This window comes from Rhinolophus hipposideros (assembly GCF_964194185.1).
Source record: "Rhinolophus hipposideros genome assembly, chromosome: 9".
NCBI lineage: Eukaryota > Metazoa > Chordata > Mammalia > Chiroptera > Rhinolophidae > Rhinolophus > Rhinolophus hipposideros.
In genome coordinates, this window is record NC_138055.1 from 14,109,447 (window position 1) to 14,129,247 (window position 19,801).

The 19,801-nt window shown below is 43.7% G+C and overlaps 1 protein-coding gene across 2 annotated transcripts in view; it reads right to left on the minus strand.

Moving 5' to 3' along the window:
* Nucleotides 1–3,246, minus strand: part of TCP11L2 (t-complex 11 like 2) — a 35,668-nt gene extending 32,422 nt beyond the window's left edge. The window contains exon 1 of one of the 2 annotated variants that reach the window (XM_081060970.1): nt 3,096–3,237. The gene's annotated coding sequence lies outside the window, so the exon portion shown is untranslated. Of the gene's footprint in view, nt 1–3,057 lie in introns of both variants that reach the window. The other variant, XM_081060969.1, reaches the window with a different exon arrangement.
* Between the last annotated feature and the right edge of the window lie 16,555 nt (nt 3,247–19,801).

Genomic DNA, 19,801 nt, shown 5'->3' on the forward strand with positions numbered 1-19,801 from the left:
CAATGTCCTTCTTGAACAATGCCTAGAGAATATAACAGGACATAGACCACAGTCCTTCTGAAAAGGAGAAAGAAATCATCCCTTTTAAGAGTTCTTCTCCAGGTGGTTTCCCTTTCCTTCAGAAGTCTCCCAGTGGCGGTTTATAGTCCCTCTGTGTCTGGCCTCTGCCCACCTCATCCTGTACCTCTCTCCCCCAGACCCTTCCTGCTCCAGACACAATGGTCTCTTTGGGTTTCTCAGACATATCTAACTTCCTACTTGAGAGCACTTGTTACCTGTTATTCTCTCCTCCTAGAATGTTCTTCTCCATGATCACATGATTGGCTCCTTCTTGCCATTCAGATTGGAAATTAAACATTGCAACTTCAGAGTCACCTGACATGAAATCCCTACTCGCACCATCTAAATCAGCCATCTAGAGCTCAGAGCGCTTCCTTGGGATAGAGCTCAGGGAGTATCACTGATGAACAAATTAAGCCACACTCCTATTCATAAGACAACTTGGGATGTCCTTCTCTTCAGCCTCACTCACATTACTTGTACTCTCATTATGCAGTCATTTGAAGCAATACAGTTGTTTCTGCATACTCATCTCCCTACTAACTTTTAAGCTGCTTGCAGGAAGGAGCCCTGTCTCCACTAATTCCCAGTGTCTACCTCAACACATTTCTAAGGCACCAATAATTCAAACTAGCAAAGACTCATAGTTCCAGAGCTTAAAGAAACCTTTACATGGGTCTTTCCACCCACTTAATGCCCACTGACAGCAAATAATAACAATTAGAGCCACCACGATAAGTGCTTTAAGTGTTTTATCTCTTTGAATCTTCATTATAACCTTGCTAGCTAAGGAATCATTATCATCCCCATTTTACAGAGAAGTTAATTACTTGCCCAAGGATTCCCAGCAGCAGCAGAGGCACAACTCAAAAGCCAAGTAGTGGCTCCCTCAAGCCTATGCTTTCGACAACCCTAACATGGCCGGAGAATATTTGGTGTGCTGCTCATTCTTTCTACGCCCACTCTGACAAACTGACCTACCCATCACCATGTGAACATCTGCACATGTGGTAGCAAGCTGACCTGGCCCCCAGGGGGGCTGCTCAAGTGCTATACCGTGAAGGGCATCATTGAAAGACTCTATTGTCCAAAATAACGCTCAACCACCACACTAGCGTGACTGAAAATACCCTCTCAGGGAGCCATTCTTTAAGCACTGCAAAATCCCCAGTTAAAAGCCAAATATCAAAAGGGTTAACCGCGTACAATTAGTGTAAGTCAAATAGATTGGGAGGTAAAATTGTTCGATTATCCAGCAGTGCCTGGAGGCATGGAACCCATCCAGTTAAGGTTACATCATGGAAAAAAGAAATTTAAAAAAAGCATCTAGTGGGTCCCCTCTCGGAAGACCCGATTAAGGTCAGGTGCCAGGACAAGCAGTCACATAGGTGTAGTCAAGGGCAAGGAGTCAGAGTAAGACTGGGCTCCGCAGGAAAATCACAGATGGTGTGGAAAACCTACATCTTCTGCAAAATGCTGCTGCGGAACCAGTTCCAAACAGCAGCACTAAAAAGTTATTTATCTGCAGCGACGCGAACACCGCAGAGCAGAGAGATGGGTGCCTGATCCATTCCGTTAGAGAAGACTGGTCTTCAAACGAGAGCCAACAAAGTGCTGAATAAAAACCAACAAGCCCGTCGTTGTCTAAAAAACCAACTACTCGTAACACGACGTCAGGGAGAAGGATTTCTAGGCACTTTTCACACTTGAAAACACTTCTCCTCCCACCCCTGGCTGGTCTGTTTCAGTACCTATGCTTTCCCCTCTGGAGGGCTCAGCCCCTCGCAACATGGCATTGACGCTGCTTCCACACATGACTAGACCTCCTCAGCCCGGGGCCCCTTCGAGACAGGCCACCTCCCTGGGCTGCCAGGTGATGTATGAAATCCCTGGTGGCAAGAGGAAAAGGGAGGCAGGGAGCTTCCTAAAGTGGGAACCCCGGGTTGGCAGGTAGCAAAGAGCAAGGTCTCTGACGGGGCTGGAGATCACGAGACCACGGGGATCTTGGGGACTGAGGGGCCCCCTGGAGAAAAGGACAATTTGTCTAATTTCTTCAAGGTGCAAGTAACGGGACAACCACGTAACCCAGCACGTCCCGCACGTCAGTCATCTGAGTACCACCCTTCACGCCTGTTTCCCTATTGCCATCCCCGCCCATCTGCTGCCGTTCTCTTTATCTTCGCCAGGTCTTTGCATTCAAACGCACTGACTTTGGAAGGAAACTTTGTATCACTGTGAAATCGCTCCAGTCATGGAACACGTTCCGCTCACACTCAGGAAAACACAGCGCCACGCTCGTCCACGTGCCACCTCAAATCACCGCCCTAACGCCGTGGTGCCCCCCAAGGGAGCAGCGGGGGGCAGCGCCCGCCACCCCCGAGGCCAGGGGCTGGACCCGGGGCCTGAGCGGCACGTCCCGGCCCTCTGCTCGCACGGACGGAGTTGGCACCGGCCGCTCCCCGTCCCCACCCCCCGGCCCACGTCCTCGCGCAGCCTCTCCCCCTCCAGCAGCACGTTTCCTGTCAAAACAAACCCTGGGGGAGGGGACGGCGGAGGTCGAGCCGAGAGCCAGGGGAACCCCGGCAACGAACCCCAAACACACGCCTGCCCGGGCCTCGGCACAGCTGCGCTCGCCCACCCCGGTCGGGCGGGGGGCGCAGGCGAGCGGGTGCCCCCTCCCGGAGCCCGGAGGACGGGAAGCCGCTGGCAAAGCGGTCGCTGGCGCAGGCCCAGCGGGATGTAAACAGCGGCCCAGCGGCCGCGACCCCGCCGCCTCCGGGGCCCGAGGCCTGCGGCCACCCCGACACCCACCGTGGCTACTCGGCGCCCTGCTCCCACGCGTGACGGCGGTTCGAGGTCAAACAAGGGGGTTAGGGGAGCCAAACAGCTTTATGGCCCCTGGCCCCGGCGTCCCAGGAGGAGTTCCGAGGGGAGGCGGGGAAGCCCTGCGGCTGCCAAGAGGCGACGTGGCCCCGTCCGCCGACCCGGGCCCCTCACCTCAGCCAGCGACCCCCTCCCGCGGGATGGATACGCACCGGGCCCGGCGCGGAGACCAGCGGAGGACAACGGCGACTGAGTGAGCCCAGGTCGGGGGTCTCTGGGTGTCCCCTCACCCAGCGCGGCACAGGGACCTCCACGACTCACCAGTCCAACCACCCCCTGCTTCCCCGTAACCCCACGCGGTATTTAAAGGGCCGGGAGGGACTCTAGGGAGGCAGCCACGGCGTGAACATCACATAACTGGCGAGTGGGGGGAAGACAGCACGGGCGAGAGAGGAATCCGGGGCACTGCAGGCTCCGCTAGCAGAGCTCTGACAGATTTGACCTGTGACAGGATACATTGCCTCACGTTCCGATGAAAAAGGCCGAGGAGAACTTGGATTGAAGATGTTTGGGATAAGAGAGGGAAAGGGCCCCCCCTCGGGCTGGGAGTGGTGCGGTCCTGGGACTGCTAGGGGCGGGGAGAGAAGTGTTTACGGAACTGGGGCATCCGTGCCGCCCGGAGCCCTGGCGTTGGAGGCGGGGCCTGTAGGGGCGGGGGCGGGGCGGGGCGGGAGCGCGGGGGCGGGGCGGGGGCGCGGGGGCGGGGCGGAGCCGCTCGCGGAAACGCTCTTGAAGCCCTAGACCGACCCGGCCTAGGCACTGCTGCCAGCTCCCCGGCCGCGGCGCGGGTGGGACTTTTATCACCTGACACCTCTCATCTAGACGGGGAGATCCAAATTGGGTGCTCACCATCACGCCGTCCACACACACACGGAGACAAACCAACCGACTACTCGACACATGCGTTCCCACGCATCTCGGCAACCGACAGGGTCACCGACGTTTGTGTGGGCACCTCCACATAAACACCGGTCCAGATTTGCATATGGCTGAACCAGACGATTAACTCCTCGGAGTCACACCCACCCAGGCTCTCTGAACACGTAAACTATGTGTGCATGCAAAAGATACAGCGTCTTACTTCCTCCAGGGTTCTTGGCAGCACCTAACTGTGTCCGGGAGAAGTTTCGACATTGTTGAATGTAAATAAGCAGTGCCAGGATGGGCTCTGTGCGGTCAGCCCTACTGCTCAGCTCTTGTTGTGGGCGTGCTGCAGGGTGTACTGAGACACCCTTACCCCGACCTCACACGTGAAAGACTCTTATGTTCTGCCAGGGGTAAATTGGTATTTCGGAGATAGTTTCATGCAGTAATGTAAATGAATTTTGTATAGACTGAAGTATTTCTATTTAGTGCTGAAATCACGTCTGGATTGTGGAGGCAGAATTGGTTCTAGACAGGCAACATTTTAAAGGAAGGTGGAAAGCCAGTTATCTTAGATGGAATAGAACACCTGAAGTGCTTAGAGCTGTACACAGTAAGCACTCAATTAGTGTTAGCCATGGAAACTATTTGGCAAACCACTCTGAACAAACTTAGCTGGTGGTCTGTATAAATTTGTATTTGTGTCTCCTTATGCCACTCTCTCCTCCCTTCTCCAAAAATATACAACTTGATACAAATCAAAAGAATAAAGAAAAAATGCTGTTGCCACCCAGGTGTTTTCATGCTCTTGTTTATACAGTTTGTTGGAATCAGCAGTGACATGACAGATGCCTCTAATTTCAATTCTTGCCTTTTAACAACCACCACACAAAAACTGCTGTGAACACCCTAAAATCTCCACAATAGAAAGATTAACCAAAAATATCCCTTGGGCTTCTGGACACTGTGACAGTGACACATTGCAGCTTTGTTCCATTGTTAGCTTTGTAGGCACTTATTAAGTATTATTTTGCTCTATTACATAACTTGGAGCAGGCGAGCATGAGTCAAGGGACATGCAAGGAAATTGTCGAGTCTACCTGGGTGACCAGCTGCTTAACCCCAAGCATGGCATTTATTTTAAAGCTCAAATATGTAACCCTCAAAGCCACAAGGAAGCAATTTTTGTCAAAGCAGGTGAGTCAAGTTTCAACGTGGGCTGGGTTGAGAACCTTGAGGTGAAAGAAGTGGGGTAATATCAGAGACCCAAGCCAGGGAGAGAAAATATCCTAGAAACACAATCTGCTGTTACTTAGACATTAAATAACTTGCTATCTGGAAACCTTTTGATCAATTACCTGACCAACTGCCCTCAGCCTGGCTTGGATATAAAAGCACTTTGAAAAAATATAGTGCTGTAAAATATTAGGCAGTTCCATTAAAAAATGAGCCTTGTATCACATTCTTGCTCACAGAGCCCAGGCAGTCATAGAATAAAATCCTCCTTGCTCAGATTATGTTCATGACCTTCTGGGAAAAAAATGTCTGAAACGGCAACCTCTTTAGTAAGTAAAATAATTAGCTTTTTATTTGAAGAAAACATATCATCACACCTAATTTTTCTAACTTTTTTTTATTGACCCGCTTAGAGAACTCAAGATAATGCAGTTTGTTTTGCCCTTATAAATTTACACAATAGCAAACTTTGATCTATTGCTTATGGCAAATAACTAAAGACAGATAAAAAATTTTGCTCAGTAGAGAACTATAAATACAAACTTTCTTTTTACACATCTGAGTTTTAAATTATAATGAATCTTTGAAAAAAAATCAGAAAATCCCAAACTGTGATTTTAATATGGATTTGCAACTCCTCACTTATCTGGTATAGTGGAGTAGTACCTTATGCTAATCTAGCATAATGGAGATTCAACTATACTACTTCCATGGAACAGGGTGCGGGGAGCAAAGAGAATAATTTAAACATTGGCAATGATTTTGTCCCCTATTCTCTCTGACAGTTGTGAGCCTTCTCTTCCTAAGTTGATCTAAGTGTCCAAGCTTCTCATCATGTTCCAAGCTTCTTACCCAGAACTGGCTTCATGGACCCACGACCTGTGCAGTTGCACAAAACCATATACTTGGAAGATCCCCGCACTTGGTTGAATGCTCGGCTGCTGCCACTTTGAAATTCTCAATAATTTTTTAAGAATTTACACCGGATTTCACAAATAATGTAGCTGGTCCTGATCTCATCACACAGATTATGAGTCTACTGTTTCCCTTTATCTGTCCCCATATGCAAAGCAATTTTATCTAGTGCTCAGAAAAAAAGAAAAAGAACACACCAAAAAACTGGGTATATCCCAGGTTTTGTGTCCCACGGAAGGAACTTTCAAGGATAATTTTGATTGCACATGCTTTTGACCTTATGTTCTCCCATTAGAACCTACGCCCTCACATAAGATAAGGTTACACCGTAAGTAGAAAAATGGAATCCCATCTCTTTTTCTGTCTCCTGACCATCTTAAGGTGCTAGGAAGGATTAAATTTGCGTAAGGGGGGAAAAGGCAATAGAAAGCAGAAGTAAAAAAAATTATTTGGCTAATACACAAACTACATAATTGGTTACCAAATGTTCCAAATTTAACCACACTTTCTTGGCAGATTTTGGCATTTTTTTTCTTTTGGTCTTGAATATAAGGCAAATTTAGATCATTGACCAGTTTTGACAGTTAATGAAAATGTTGATGCTTGATCAAGTTTCCAAAGCACCAAAACACCAGTTTTCCCCCTGACTTCATTGAACTGAATTAGTATAAAATTGGAAGTTATTTCTCATTCCAATTGCTTGTGCCCTCATACCCAGGACACAGCCCCAGACCCTGACCCCTCACACACTAAAAGGAAAAGCATTCTTAGTGCCCTCCCTTCACCATCCATGGCCCCCCCACCCTGCCCCCAACACACACACACACACACACACACACACACACACACACACACTTACTTGGAAACCACTGCTGTCCCCTGGAACGCAAAAAAAAGAGTGAGGATCAGCAGTGAAGACAACTCTGGGCAGGAAGTGGGAGGGGCCAAGGAAAGGTGACGCTCAAAGGAGCACCTGGGAGAAGCCAAAGAGGTGATGGCTCAGAGCCTGACCAAGACAAGTCATGCTGTTTTCCCCACCTTTGGGCCAATCCTTTTCTAAATGCCTCCATAGTCGGTTCAACCATGGTTGTATGTTTAGACCTTCACTTTTAAAATTAATTGGAATAATCAGTGTTGGGGGATAGAGCTTCTAAGATAAGAGGCAAAACTTAGAAGACATAAAAAAATAAAAGATTAAGCAACATGAATCTTCAGATAGCGTGTTCAACATAAAAACATGAGTTATAGAACAGCAATTATGTGGTGATACCATTTATACTTGAAAGAGAATTTGCACTTGAGAGTACATATATGCGTATATATGGAATGCATAAAAATGGACTAAAAACTTACCCTCCAAACTGTTTAGGAGGCAAGTTGGGAGAGGTTTCTGATTTATTCTATACACATACAAGTGGTTTATTTCTTTTACAGTGAGAATGTCACTAATGTAATTTCACACTGCGATATAGTGATATCACTCTTATCATTCATTGTATGTCCTCCTAACTATAACTAGTGGTGGTGGACTACTAACACTGCACAATAAATAACTTACCCTTCTCTTATTCATATTTTTAAAAGTCATGATAACAAACGGAGCTTTTCATATAAATTATAAAAAGGGATAGATTTGCAAAAGGCCCTTACTATTTTAAAAAGATAATTAAAAATTTTATGGTATGTCAAAATTACTTATGCTGGAGGGGGAATACCAATCTTTACTTTTTGAGTAATTCCCTTCAAGCCCAATTCTTGGACAAAGTGCAGGGTGTTTACTTTCATTTTGAAAACATGTTTTGCCCCAACCTGTGACTTTTACGGGTTTTCTTGATGATAAACCAGACAGGCATTGTTTCCCAGAGACTTAAATAATTATAATACCGTTTGAGGATGAGGAATTGAGAACCCCAAACATTCAGATGCCTGCACAGTAGTTTTTAGCTGAATTCCTGAGGGTTCTAGTGGAAGGCAATGAAGGAAACAAAGTTTTGCCACCCTGAGGCTGTCTTTTTGGGATATTGATTTTAAGCTGTTTATTAAGAAATGAAAGACTCAGAAAAAACCTTTAACACTCCCCCTTTCCTATCCAAGACAAAAACCTGTTTCAGGAAGGGAATCTTATCATGCCGCCTTAGTGTAACATGAACTAAGTATGGTAAAGAAGAGGGCTTCAGGCAGGGGCCTGTTAATTAGATGTCCCATGTGTCCCACTGTTTCCTCCTAGTTTCCAGGCAAGAATTTGCCTGCAGACACAGTGTATTCCACTCCTCCTCAACTACCTGCCAATAGCCCATTCTCACTTCTGAAATCTAATATTCCATCCCCCCAGCTTTTCTTTTTTGTCCAAAGTGTCATATATACCCAGTGTTACCTCGTTGTCTTTGGAATTTTCATGCTTATGTGAATTTCCCATGTGCATGTATTAAAATTTTTATTTTCTTCTATTAATCTGTCTCTGTGAATTTGATTATCAGCCCAGCTAGAAGAATTGAGAAGGTGGAATTGTTTTCCCCCTACATATAGTTCATTAGGGCACTGAGGGTTTATGAGTGACCAAAGGGATATTCAGTGACTCAGTGAATTGGCAGGACAAGAATAGAAACCAGAGCTTACTTCACGGCTTCTACACACACTCGCGCGCGCGCACACACACTCACACACACACACACACAGTCACATGCACAGTATTACCTATTGGCATAATTATCTAATATCCATAACAACATGTCAACAAGCATACAGCACTATTATCAACTAAGTGCCCAAAGTATTTATAATCACATTCCATTATTCTGAAAGGGTGTTTACACCAGATACTGGGGTGGCTGTGCCTTCCAGAAAGCCAGGAGAATGAAATGCTGCCAACTCTCCTAAAATATGGAGCTGTTTATGCTTCTCTCATGTAAGAAGCAGTCAGAGAGAGAGAGAGAAAAAAAAGAAGTAAATTCTGCCAGAAGAGAATCTGGAGTAAGGAGCAACAATAAGCACTTGTGGCCAATTCCCTGAGAGGGATTCCTGGCCATGACATTGTTCGTGTTACAAGTACACCTACATGTGCACAATCTGCAAATCCTGAAAAGTTGGGTACAACATAATCGTATACAAGTGAATTTTAATGCTTAAGGTGAATTCTTTATTTAAAGGAAGGCTACCTTGATTATATTTGTAATTAAAAAAATTTTATTTTAATTTGTGAGTTTATGTAGATCAAAGTTTTCAAAGAGCAAATCAATTTAGACATAAACTAACTGTATATATAAAGAGCAAAAGTAATATGGTGGAAAGAGGGTGTTTCTTGGATTCAGACAGACCAGGGAGCTCATAGCCAAGTCCTACCACTCATTACCCATGTGTCCTTATCTTTACAGGTGTAAAATGGGGACAATGATCTTGTGGGGACCATTTGTCATTTCGGTGGCCCAGCTTCCCAAATGGTAATCCCATTCTTACCATTTAATATACAAGCCAAAGTGGGGGATGATATGATGTTCCCGTTAATACTTTACTATTGAAGCTGAAAGGGGGGAAGACATTCTCTCTTCCCAGACCCCGACAGCTGGGCCATAGACATGGGACCCACACATGTCCTTTTAGATGCTGCCCACTACCTGCAGGTAGGGATGAATCAGAGAGCCTGCAGTGGTGGTGGTGTCCAGTACGTGGTGTTCTTACTGGATTGTCCCTGTGGCATGGTCTCAGCTATGCCTGGCTTCCTCTAGTTCTTTCCTGGTCTTTATCTTTCTTCTCAATTCCATGAGCTATACCCAAGACTATTCTGGTATGTCTGTTCAAAATAGGTGTCTATCATTTGCCACTAAGAACCTTGACTAGAACAAATACCCCACGGTTTGTTGGAGAAGTAAAAGAGAATATCTATCTATCTATCTATCTGTCTGTCTGTCTGTCTGTCTGTCTGTGGGGGGGGCGGGGGGGAGAGAGAGAGAGACAGACAGAGAGAGAGAGAGAGAGAGAGAGAGAGAGAGAGAGAGAGGAGCACAGTGCCAAGTACATTGTATGGATTAATGAACTATAGCTACTATTATACTCTTTTTAATGTACTGATTTAATATTCACAGTTTCAACTGGTCCTGAACAACTTAAAAGTCTGTGACATGTCACAGTTTAAAATTCTGCCAAGGAGCAAATTTTAATCCAACGAGTTGGTTGTACAGGAGCCATTTACTGTACTTAGCTAACGAGTGAGCCTAACAGACCACTTAGTATTGACACTGCAGTGAGAACACTGCCATTCTCTGCCTATTAGACCAATAAGTCAGGATCCATTCAGAAAATCAATAGCCTGTTCCACATAGTTCAATAGAGCGAATTCAATAGGGAGAAGAAATTACACACAGTTAGGAAGAGCTAAAAGTCCTATTACAAGGCAGATAGTAGAATCAGTGGGAAGCTATTCCCATCCCTAGAGATAAAGGAACAAAAGGACAAAAGCAGAGCCTGGGTGTCAGGACTGCCCAGTGGGCTCTGAGACCACAGAAGGAGGGGCTGATGAGTAGGAGGTAGAACCATAGAGGTGATAAGCCTCTACTGGTGAGGTTTTCTCAGGAAGCAACAACATATATGACATATAGCATGAATAATATGAAACATATAACACTCATTTTGAACAATTACCATGTGTCAAGCCCTGTCCTAGGCACGAGAAAAATACAAGGTGGTCAAGGGCCCAGGCCTCTGGAAACCTACAATTTAGGAGGGAAGACATAGGTATATAATTCACAAATACATACCATGATTTTAGGTAGCATTAAGTGCTATGGAAAAAATAATGCCCAGGAAGGAGACTGAACATGATGACAGGAGGTGGATGGGAGAATGGGTCAGGGAAGTCTTCTCAGGGGGTCAGCCCGATGTTAAATGATTGACTCTCACCCCGAGCCCACCCTTCTATGCTCTGCTTCATAATGCATAAGGAGGAGGCTGAGACTCTATATTCTCTCTTGCTGGGGGCCTCTCCATTAAGGCTTTGCTGATTGGGGGTGGCAGGTATGCACAAGAGGGAGAGTATGAGGCTGAAGGGGAAAGAGGGAATGTTCCTCAACAATGGCCCATTGCCTTGGCAGGCTCCAGCCTTTTTCCCTTGGCAGCTCCACAGCCAGTCTCATAGTGTATAGTATAAAACAACCTTTCATTATGCTCGCTGATTCTAGGGCGTCAGGAATTTGAACAGGACTCAGTAGGGAAGGCTTATCTCTCTCCATGATAATTGGGACCTCAGCTAGAAGACTTGAAGGCAGAGGGTAAGCATGACTGGTAAGTTGGCACAGGTCAATGCCAAGGCTCCTGGGGCATCTCTGTCTGTGTGCTCTCTCCATGTGGCCTCTCCAGAGTGGTGGCTTCAGAGTAGCTGTGATCCTTACATGTGGGTCTCCAAAGCACATATCCTGAAATAGCCAAGTGTACCACCGTTTCTAACCTGGCTTTGGAAGTCACAGTGTCACTTCCAACACATTCCATTAGTTAGAAGCATGTCATATTCAAAGAAAGGGGAATTAGACCCTACCCTTTGTTGCAGGGGCTTCAGAGAATTTGTAGACATGTTTTAAAACCACCACAAACCCCACTTACTCTTTAGGGACATTCAACCCCCTGATGGTCTCTGAATTTGTGGTCATGCTTTCACTTACACCCTACCCTTTTCTTGCATTGCCGTTGTTCCCACAAGTTTACTTCCCACATTTCTACTCACCATTTAAGATTCATCTTAGATGCCATCTACATTATAATCTCCTATAGCCCCACATTTGAAAGTAATTAACCACCTCTGTTTTGCCCATCGTCCTCTTGCAATTTCCCTTAAGTGACCTGAATACGTATTTGTTGAATGGATAAATAGAATAGTAAAATCTTAGGTGTGAAAGTGACCTCAACTGTTACTTAGAACATCCTTTTTGAATTTGCGGTTCTTCCAGCAGTGCTTTGGCCATTGTAGACTTTCAAACAATGTTAGTTAAATGAACAAGCCTGCCTCCACCCCAACACACACGCACACAGACACACCAAAAAAAAAAAAAAAAAAAACACCCAGGCATATTTTGCTACTTTGCTATTCTTCTATTAAGTGGGTATAGTTTGGTTTGAGGCAGGCTGGAACAATTGGAAGAGATGTTCTCCAATTGCTGAAAGAGCACGAAATGGTCTTACACCACCAGACACCACAGGTCAGAATTCCTGGTCTTTGTCCTGACTAGCCTCCAACAATCACTTTCCTGCAGAAGACTGATGCTGTTGTCCCAAACAGACAAGGGTCACCCTTCAACCCATCCTTTGGAGCCCCTCCCTTCCCTGACTTTCTCTTCTCCAAAATTTCTGGGCCAAGGCAAGCAAACTAACCAAGATCATTCTCCTCATAGTAAATATCAGTGCCAAAGCAAACAAGCAAATAAATAAATAAATAAATAAATAAATAAATAAATAAAGCAACTCACTGTTGACCAGTTTCTGATGTATAAACGTGTGCCAAAAATTTTCAGGGGATAATTTGCAAGAATACCTCGTTGCATACAAGGAACTAAAAGTTCCTTAAGGGACTCACACACCACTACTCAAGCAATAATATCTTCGAAATATCAATCAGTTATAATGAAAAAAAAAAAGATACAATCCTAGTAATTAACCAAAACTGGAAAAAAGTGAATATAGTTTTTGAAACCACTCCAACATGCTGATGTTTGAAGGAAAAGCTAATTTCTAAAAAGGAAAATGAAAAAGTAGCTGCAAAATGTTGAGGTACCACACATTTACTAAAGACTTCTTGACCCTCTCCGTGACTTTGAAGATCGATTTACCTGGTTCATTTTATATCTAACTCTGATTCCCAACTCATGCTTCCCGTCCCCCCCGCCCACAGGTATAATCCCAAGTCCCAGCCCTCACAGGCTTATGAGTAGAAAATGAGGTCACATTTGCTTTTTGCACTCAAATTATGACAGCATGGATGCCTATCGGCTGTGTTGCTGGAAATGAGTCGCCTTTAAAATATCCCCGTTATTCCTGAGCAGTCACATGTAGGAGCTTACAAACACTGTGTGGCATTAGCTCTGCTTGACCACTCCTATTCAGATTCCCACGTGTCCAGGTTCACTGCTCACAGAGATGCGTGGACACCTCTGCCACTGTAAGCCATGGGACAGCCAGGGTCCATGACAAACAGACAACCTCTGGATGCTTCTAAAGCTTCTGAACCTTGTGCTGGGCTCAGTGTAGGGGCAGGAGCTGAGCCCCCTCTCTGACCCTGTACATACCCTTGGTTGCTCATGCTTAGAGCCTCACAAGGTTTTTTTATCAGTTCCAATACAGCTTGGCCTCCTGGAGACAATTCTGTCAGTGCACGGCCCAAGAACTTTGGCACTAATCAGATAACTAATTAGATGTGACTTTAAAAGACACCTATGTATTATTTTTTCTTCAAGGAACTGAAAAGAGAAAATGGAAGCCAAGCTTTCCTAAAGATATTATGAGAATCAGAAGGGGAGTGGCAAGGAAGACCAGGCTTTAAAAGGATGTGTGTCTTTGTGTGAATGAAGTGGAAGCATACTGGCATACTCAGGGAACAGTCAGGGAGCAGCTGTGACCGCAGTGGGACGGGGAAGCAGAAAGGGAAGGGGGTGGGGCGTGAGGTTGGAGCTAACTTGGCCACATTGCACAGAGCCTGTAAGTGATGAGACATGATTGGAGAGATGTGACGGATGTTTGAAAAGAATCACCCTGGCTGCCAGGAGGATAACAGTATAGCAGGGCAAGAAGGAAGCCGGGAGACCACTTGGGAGGCCAAGGCGGGAATTCAGGCTGTAGATGGCGCTGTTTGTCCCGGGGTTGTGCTGGTGGCCTGTGCCGGTGGCTAGACCGCATCTGTGCATAGCAGTGGGGTGTGTTCCTCGTGAATCCTGTCTTGGGGATATACTGTGACGTGCAGCTTTCTGATTGCCATGTCTGGGAGTAAGAAGATTACCTGGGGTGGATGTAATAGATTGGTACATGAATAAGAACACAGTGTCATAAAGACCCTCAGGAAAATCCCCAAATGGAACTCGAGGCTCTGCTACCTCACTGTACTTAATTTTCCTTTGCCAAGGGAACAGATGGGACTAGTGGATGACAACCATTGCTCTTAAGGAAGGCATGCCAAGATGACTGCCTCAGTTTAGTTTACATGCTTCCAGCTTTGAGGCAGAAAAATCCAATTCTCACTGGCTTAAACGGTGAGGAAATCATCCCATAACAAGAAGTCCAGTGGTATTCTTTGTGTTTCCACGTTTTCATATACATGTCTTCATAGACAGAATCCCCTGACCTGCTTCACGCTCTCTTTTTTTCCTTCTACTATACTGTGAAATGTACTTGTTTACCATGTTGATGAATATTGTCTTTCTTCCTCCATTAAAATTAAGCTCTCTGAAGGCAGGGATCACTGTGTTATTTACTTACGTATCCTAAGAGTCTACAATGGTGCCTGAAAGAGTGTAGGCACTTCATAAATATTTTTTTGAATGGATGAGTAAAAGGATGGAATATTTTCCTTTGGATCCCAAATGAAGCAAAAGGAAGGTCATGATGGGCTCACAATGTCTCTCTTGGGGAAATAAGAACAAAGTCAGGAAACTCTCCATTTGCTGGAATAATTTTCTTGTGGCCCCTGAAGGGACAAGGCTGTAAAATACAAACCAAACCTAAAAATTCATTCAGCAAACAAATTGTTTGTTTCTCAACCATTGATTTAGGAAGGCCACGTTCAAGGTAGTTCAAATGCTCTTCAGGCTTGACCAAGTGGTGGGTATCACCTGACAATGCACTTGGTAAAGATAAAAATGTGTATTGTTCCTCTAAACTGGTCTCTGCTTCTGGACTCTGTGTCTTGACCAATAGCACCCTAACTTTGGCAGACCCTGCCCACATGAGGAAAACAAGAAGCACTTGGCACCATCTCCTTGAGGCTGCAGATGTGGTTAATTCATTTTATTTGAGGCCTGCTTATTAAGCCTTACTTCCCTATGTTCTGGGCACTGTGGAAGGTGCCGGGGGTACAACAATGATCAAGAGTCTTGACAGGCTCTCAAGATTAGTGAAGGGATTTAGTGAGGCAATCAGTGTCCTGCAAGACACAAACATATAAACAGTAGTTGTAATCAAATGTTGTAAGTGTGGTCTTGGGCGTTGTTGCCAGGTAATGGTGGAAGGAGTGATTAGCTCCATGTGGGGGGAACAGATAAGACTGCAGAGGAGAGGGGCAAAGGGAGAGTTTTGAAGGCTGAATAGGAGTTTACCAGGCAAACTGGAGAGGACAGAGTGACACTTCAGAAAGAGCAAATGGAAGATACAAAGATATGGATGTTTGAAGCAGCAATGTGTCTTTAGAGAACTACAACTGGTTATGTATTTCTGGAGTACGAAGCACCAGTAGGGGAATTACCAAAATTAGGGCTGGCGAGCTGGGCAAGGGCCAGAGTATTAATACTTTCTATGCTTTGATAAGGGGCTGGGGTTTGTTTTAGGTGATGAGTTTTCATGAAGAGAGTGAAAGGGTCATATTTGTATTTAGAAAGATCACCCTGGTATCCACGGTCAAGATAGAGTTGGGAAAGGCAAACAGAAGTCAAGAAGGGATACTCACATAGGCAAAATAACAAAACTTGGCAGTTCCCTACACTTCCCAGTAGGTGGAGCAAGTAGGCCAGAACAGCTTGGTTGCTGGCTGTGGAGCATGGAGAAAGAGAACAAGAGAAAACACCAGTAGAAATTGTTTTCATGAGCAGGAAGCTTCTGAGTCAGGTGCTCTTCACTCTGGAAGTAATTGTATTGATTTTAAAAAATTCTCCAGAAAATACTGGAAGTCACCAAAACGTCCACAAATAGGGAACACATTCAAAAATCACAAAACATTCACATACTGGATTACTAGGAAGCCGTTGAAAGGAATGAGGAAGATTTGCGTACACCCGTGGAAAAAAAGTCCTAATGAAAAAAAGCAAGTTGTAAAATAGTGTATAATATGATGTAGACATTTGTGCAAATGTCTAGAAAGATGAACATAAAATTTATGAGTGGTCATTTCAAGAGGATTTTGGGGCTATTGACTTTGTGAGTGAGTGTGCATTTAAGAGTGTTATTGAGGTATAGTTGGCATACAATAAGCTGCACATATTAAAAGTGTGTAAGTTAATAAGTTTTGACATTTGTATATACCTCTGAAACCATCACTACAATCACAATAGTGAATATATCCATCACCCTCACAAGTTTCTTCATATTACTTTGTAATCCTGCTCTACCTTCCTCCTCGGTCCCCCATTGCCCAGGCAACCACTGATTTGCTTTCCAGAATTTTACATAAATTTATTGACATAAATACAATAGGTCTTATTTTTGGTCTTTGTTTTTTCATTTACCAAAATTCATTTAAGATTCATTCCTGCTGTTAACGTGAAAAATTATTTATTCCTTTTAATTGCTGAATAGCATTCCATCATATTGGATGTATCACAATTTGCTTTTCATTCATCTACTGGATTGCTACTAGTTTTGGGCTAGTATAAATAAAGCTGCTAGGTTCACATTCATGTAGCAGTCTTGTATTTGCATATGCTTTTATTTCTCTTTTGTAAATACCTATGAGTGAAATGGCTGGATCATACAGTGGGTGTGTGTTTAACTTTTTTAAAAAACCTGCAAAATTGGTTTCTGCAGTGATGGTACAATTTCACGTCCCACCAGCATTGTTTCTCTGGCACTCCAGTTTCTCGGGCATAATCAGATTTTCCAATTTTAGCTCTTCTAATGGGTAGTTCAAACTTTCACTTCTTTAATGATTAGTGATGTACATTTTTCATATACTAATTTGCCATCTGTAGATCTCTGTAGGTGAAGAGTCTATTCAAATTTTTGTAGGCCGTTGACATTTATATTTCACTTTATACTTCATAAAGTTTTAAATTTCATGATGACCATTTATCTCTTTTATAATAAAAGACTAATTGAAAATATCTCAACCCAGAATACAACAATAATTATAATTTGAACTTTAAACTTATTATTAGTATATTATGCTAGAGTGAAGGAAAATTCCAATTATATTCTTAAAAGATAAAATATTTGGTTTCCGGTCTCAAATTACATGGAAAAGGCCTCAAAACCATTATGATTTTTATTTCCAGAGATCATTGCTTTTGAGAGGTACCACAAGTTTAGACTCAAATGAACCCTGATGCAAACTCCATCCAGCTCTTCTACTGTCAGCTGTGGGATCTGGGGCAAATTCTCAGAGCTTTCATTTTCTTTTTAAAAAAATCTGACATGTCATTTACCTCATAGGTTCATTTTGAGGATAAGATTTGATGTTATATTGTATTTAGCACAATAACTAGCATGTAATATGTGTTCCACAAATATTAAAATATCTATGACAAGCAGTGTGAGTGTCTTGACAACCGATTGTTCCATGCTCAAAATTCACACTAAGGCTAAATAAAGCACAGTCACAGCATTTTGTAAAGGAACTGTTGAAATCAGCGTCAAGATAGGCAATATCCTTTGTAATAACAGAGATCACCAGACTTCCCCTGCCCCCATTTATTTTTAAAGAGTCTAAAAGAAGAGCTCTGGTTTGCATTCGGTTTTGACAGAGGAAAAAATAACCCAAAAACGGAAACTTAGGTTGAAAATGGACTTTAGTGAGCATCTTAGCACATGTTGGCTTTTTTTTTGGAGAACCCTCAATATCCTCTGTTGCTCAATGCACCCTGTGGTCTTGCAGATGCTCATGGTACCCTGCAGGGTGGTGCAGAGCTAACCTACATGTTTCGAAGTGGGGTTATTGTCAAGTTAGGTTTATTGGGGTTAGTGTCAGTCCTAAGTGCTATGTACTGTGTAATGCAATGGAAAATCTTGGCAGCCACAGCCAAAGAGAAGCTTGTGGAAGGGAAATGTGGGGATCACCAGCTGAACCCATGGCTAGAGAAAGGAACTCAGAACTCAAGACTCCTACTTGTCTGGCTCTGGACTCTCAAAGGGGCCCAAATCTACAGGCTTCATCCCTTCCAGCCCCATGGCCCTTTGCCCCCATCTTTACTATAGCACCAATGACCTGGTATGGAAGTTACTTGTTCCATAAGCTGTGAGTTCTTAAAGAAATTAATGATTAAGTTCTTAAGGATTGTTGCTTGTGTGTTTTTCTAATTTTGTATATCGTCAGCATCAGGCACAAGGCCGGTTCTCAATTAAATTCATAGATTGAAGTATAACAGAGGAGGATAAAATGTTTGCTCTCCTCCAGCACAACTGCCTTGTAAGAAGAATGGATTTGGTTTCAGTGAAAGATCCTTTTGTTCAGCTGGGTACCTGCAAGGGTCAAGAGCTGAGCCTGGAGGTTGGACCTTGAGTGAGCTGAATAGCTATGTGTAACAGAGAGAAGAGTTTGGAGCTGGGTGTGGGGTGAGGGTGGGGTAAGAAGGCAAAGGGGAGTGGGGGTGAGAGGGAGAGGACCTAGGAAGATACTCATAGGGAAAAACAGCCAATAAATAATACATCTTTGGGCCCTGGTAGCCAAAGTGTTTTGTTTTCTTTTCCCAGGGTTGTTTAACATTCACGCTGAAGTTGTTTGAGTTTCAACAGTGTAAACCTCTCCTGGCCCGCCAATATCTTTGATAAAGTCTACGTATTCAGATTGCCTTGTAGTGTGGGTTTTCTGCAGAAACTAAGGAAGGGGCTGAATTTCCATCTGGGTCAAAGACAGAAAGGTGAGACCATTTCCTGAACGAACTAGTCAGGAATTGGAGGCAGAAGCAGCCCTAAGAAAGTAAACTGAAGAAAGTAAGCGGGAATCATGGGTAAAATATTTAAACTTCGCCTAGGACATGAATTTGGGAGTTTCTAGCTCATTTATCTTATGATGCAGAGAGGTCGCAACTGACATGTGGGACACAAAAGGAAGGAGAGAAAGAAAAGGAGGAAAGAACCAGAGTGAGGAGAAGATGTCCTTCCTACCCTCAGGCTATCTGGTCTATTTGAGTATAAATCCGTATATATGAAAAGATGCTCATTCACGTAGGATAGTGTAAGAGTCAATGAAGGGAGCAAACATCAGTGTCAGTATTTGGGGACAAAAAGCAGAAGTTCTCAGAAAGAGGTAAGCCTGGAACTAGACTTGAAGGATGGATCTGCTGCTTAAAAGAAGTTTAAAAATATATACACACACACACACACACACATATATAATTATATGTTAATTAAACATATAGTTATATGTTTCTTCTCTTATTGGGGAGGGGGATTGGATAATGTGCTTTGGCTCTGAAATCAAACAGACCAGGCTCTAAATCCTGGCTGTCAGCCTGTGACTTTGGGCAAGTTACTTAACTTCTCTGAGCCTCAGTTCCTTCATTTGTAAATTGGAGCTAATAAAAGGACTCACCTCATAGGGTTGCTGGGAGATTTAAATAAAATAATCTATGAAAAGTGTTTAGCATAGGGCCTGGCACAAGATAAATACTGAGTAATCATTTCATAAATGGTATCCGTTTTTATGTCAGTTTATGGAACACACTTAGGAAAATATGAAGAAAAGCAGAACTAAAAACCATCAAGAGTTTCACCACCCAAAGAAGAAAACCACAGTTAACATTTTGGAGAACACCTTTCTAGTTTTCTAGTCAATGCATAGCTTAGTTTGCCTTTTTATCTTTTTGTATTGCCAGCCCTTCTGAATATAAAACTTAAATCCTAATTTTTATCTGGTTAACATAGGATTCACCCCCCTTCTTAGTATAATCTCTTCAAAACATTTTTAATGACTGGGACACATTAAATCAAATTCATGTATTGTAATTTA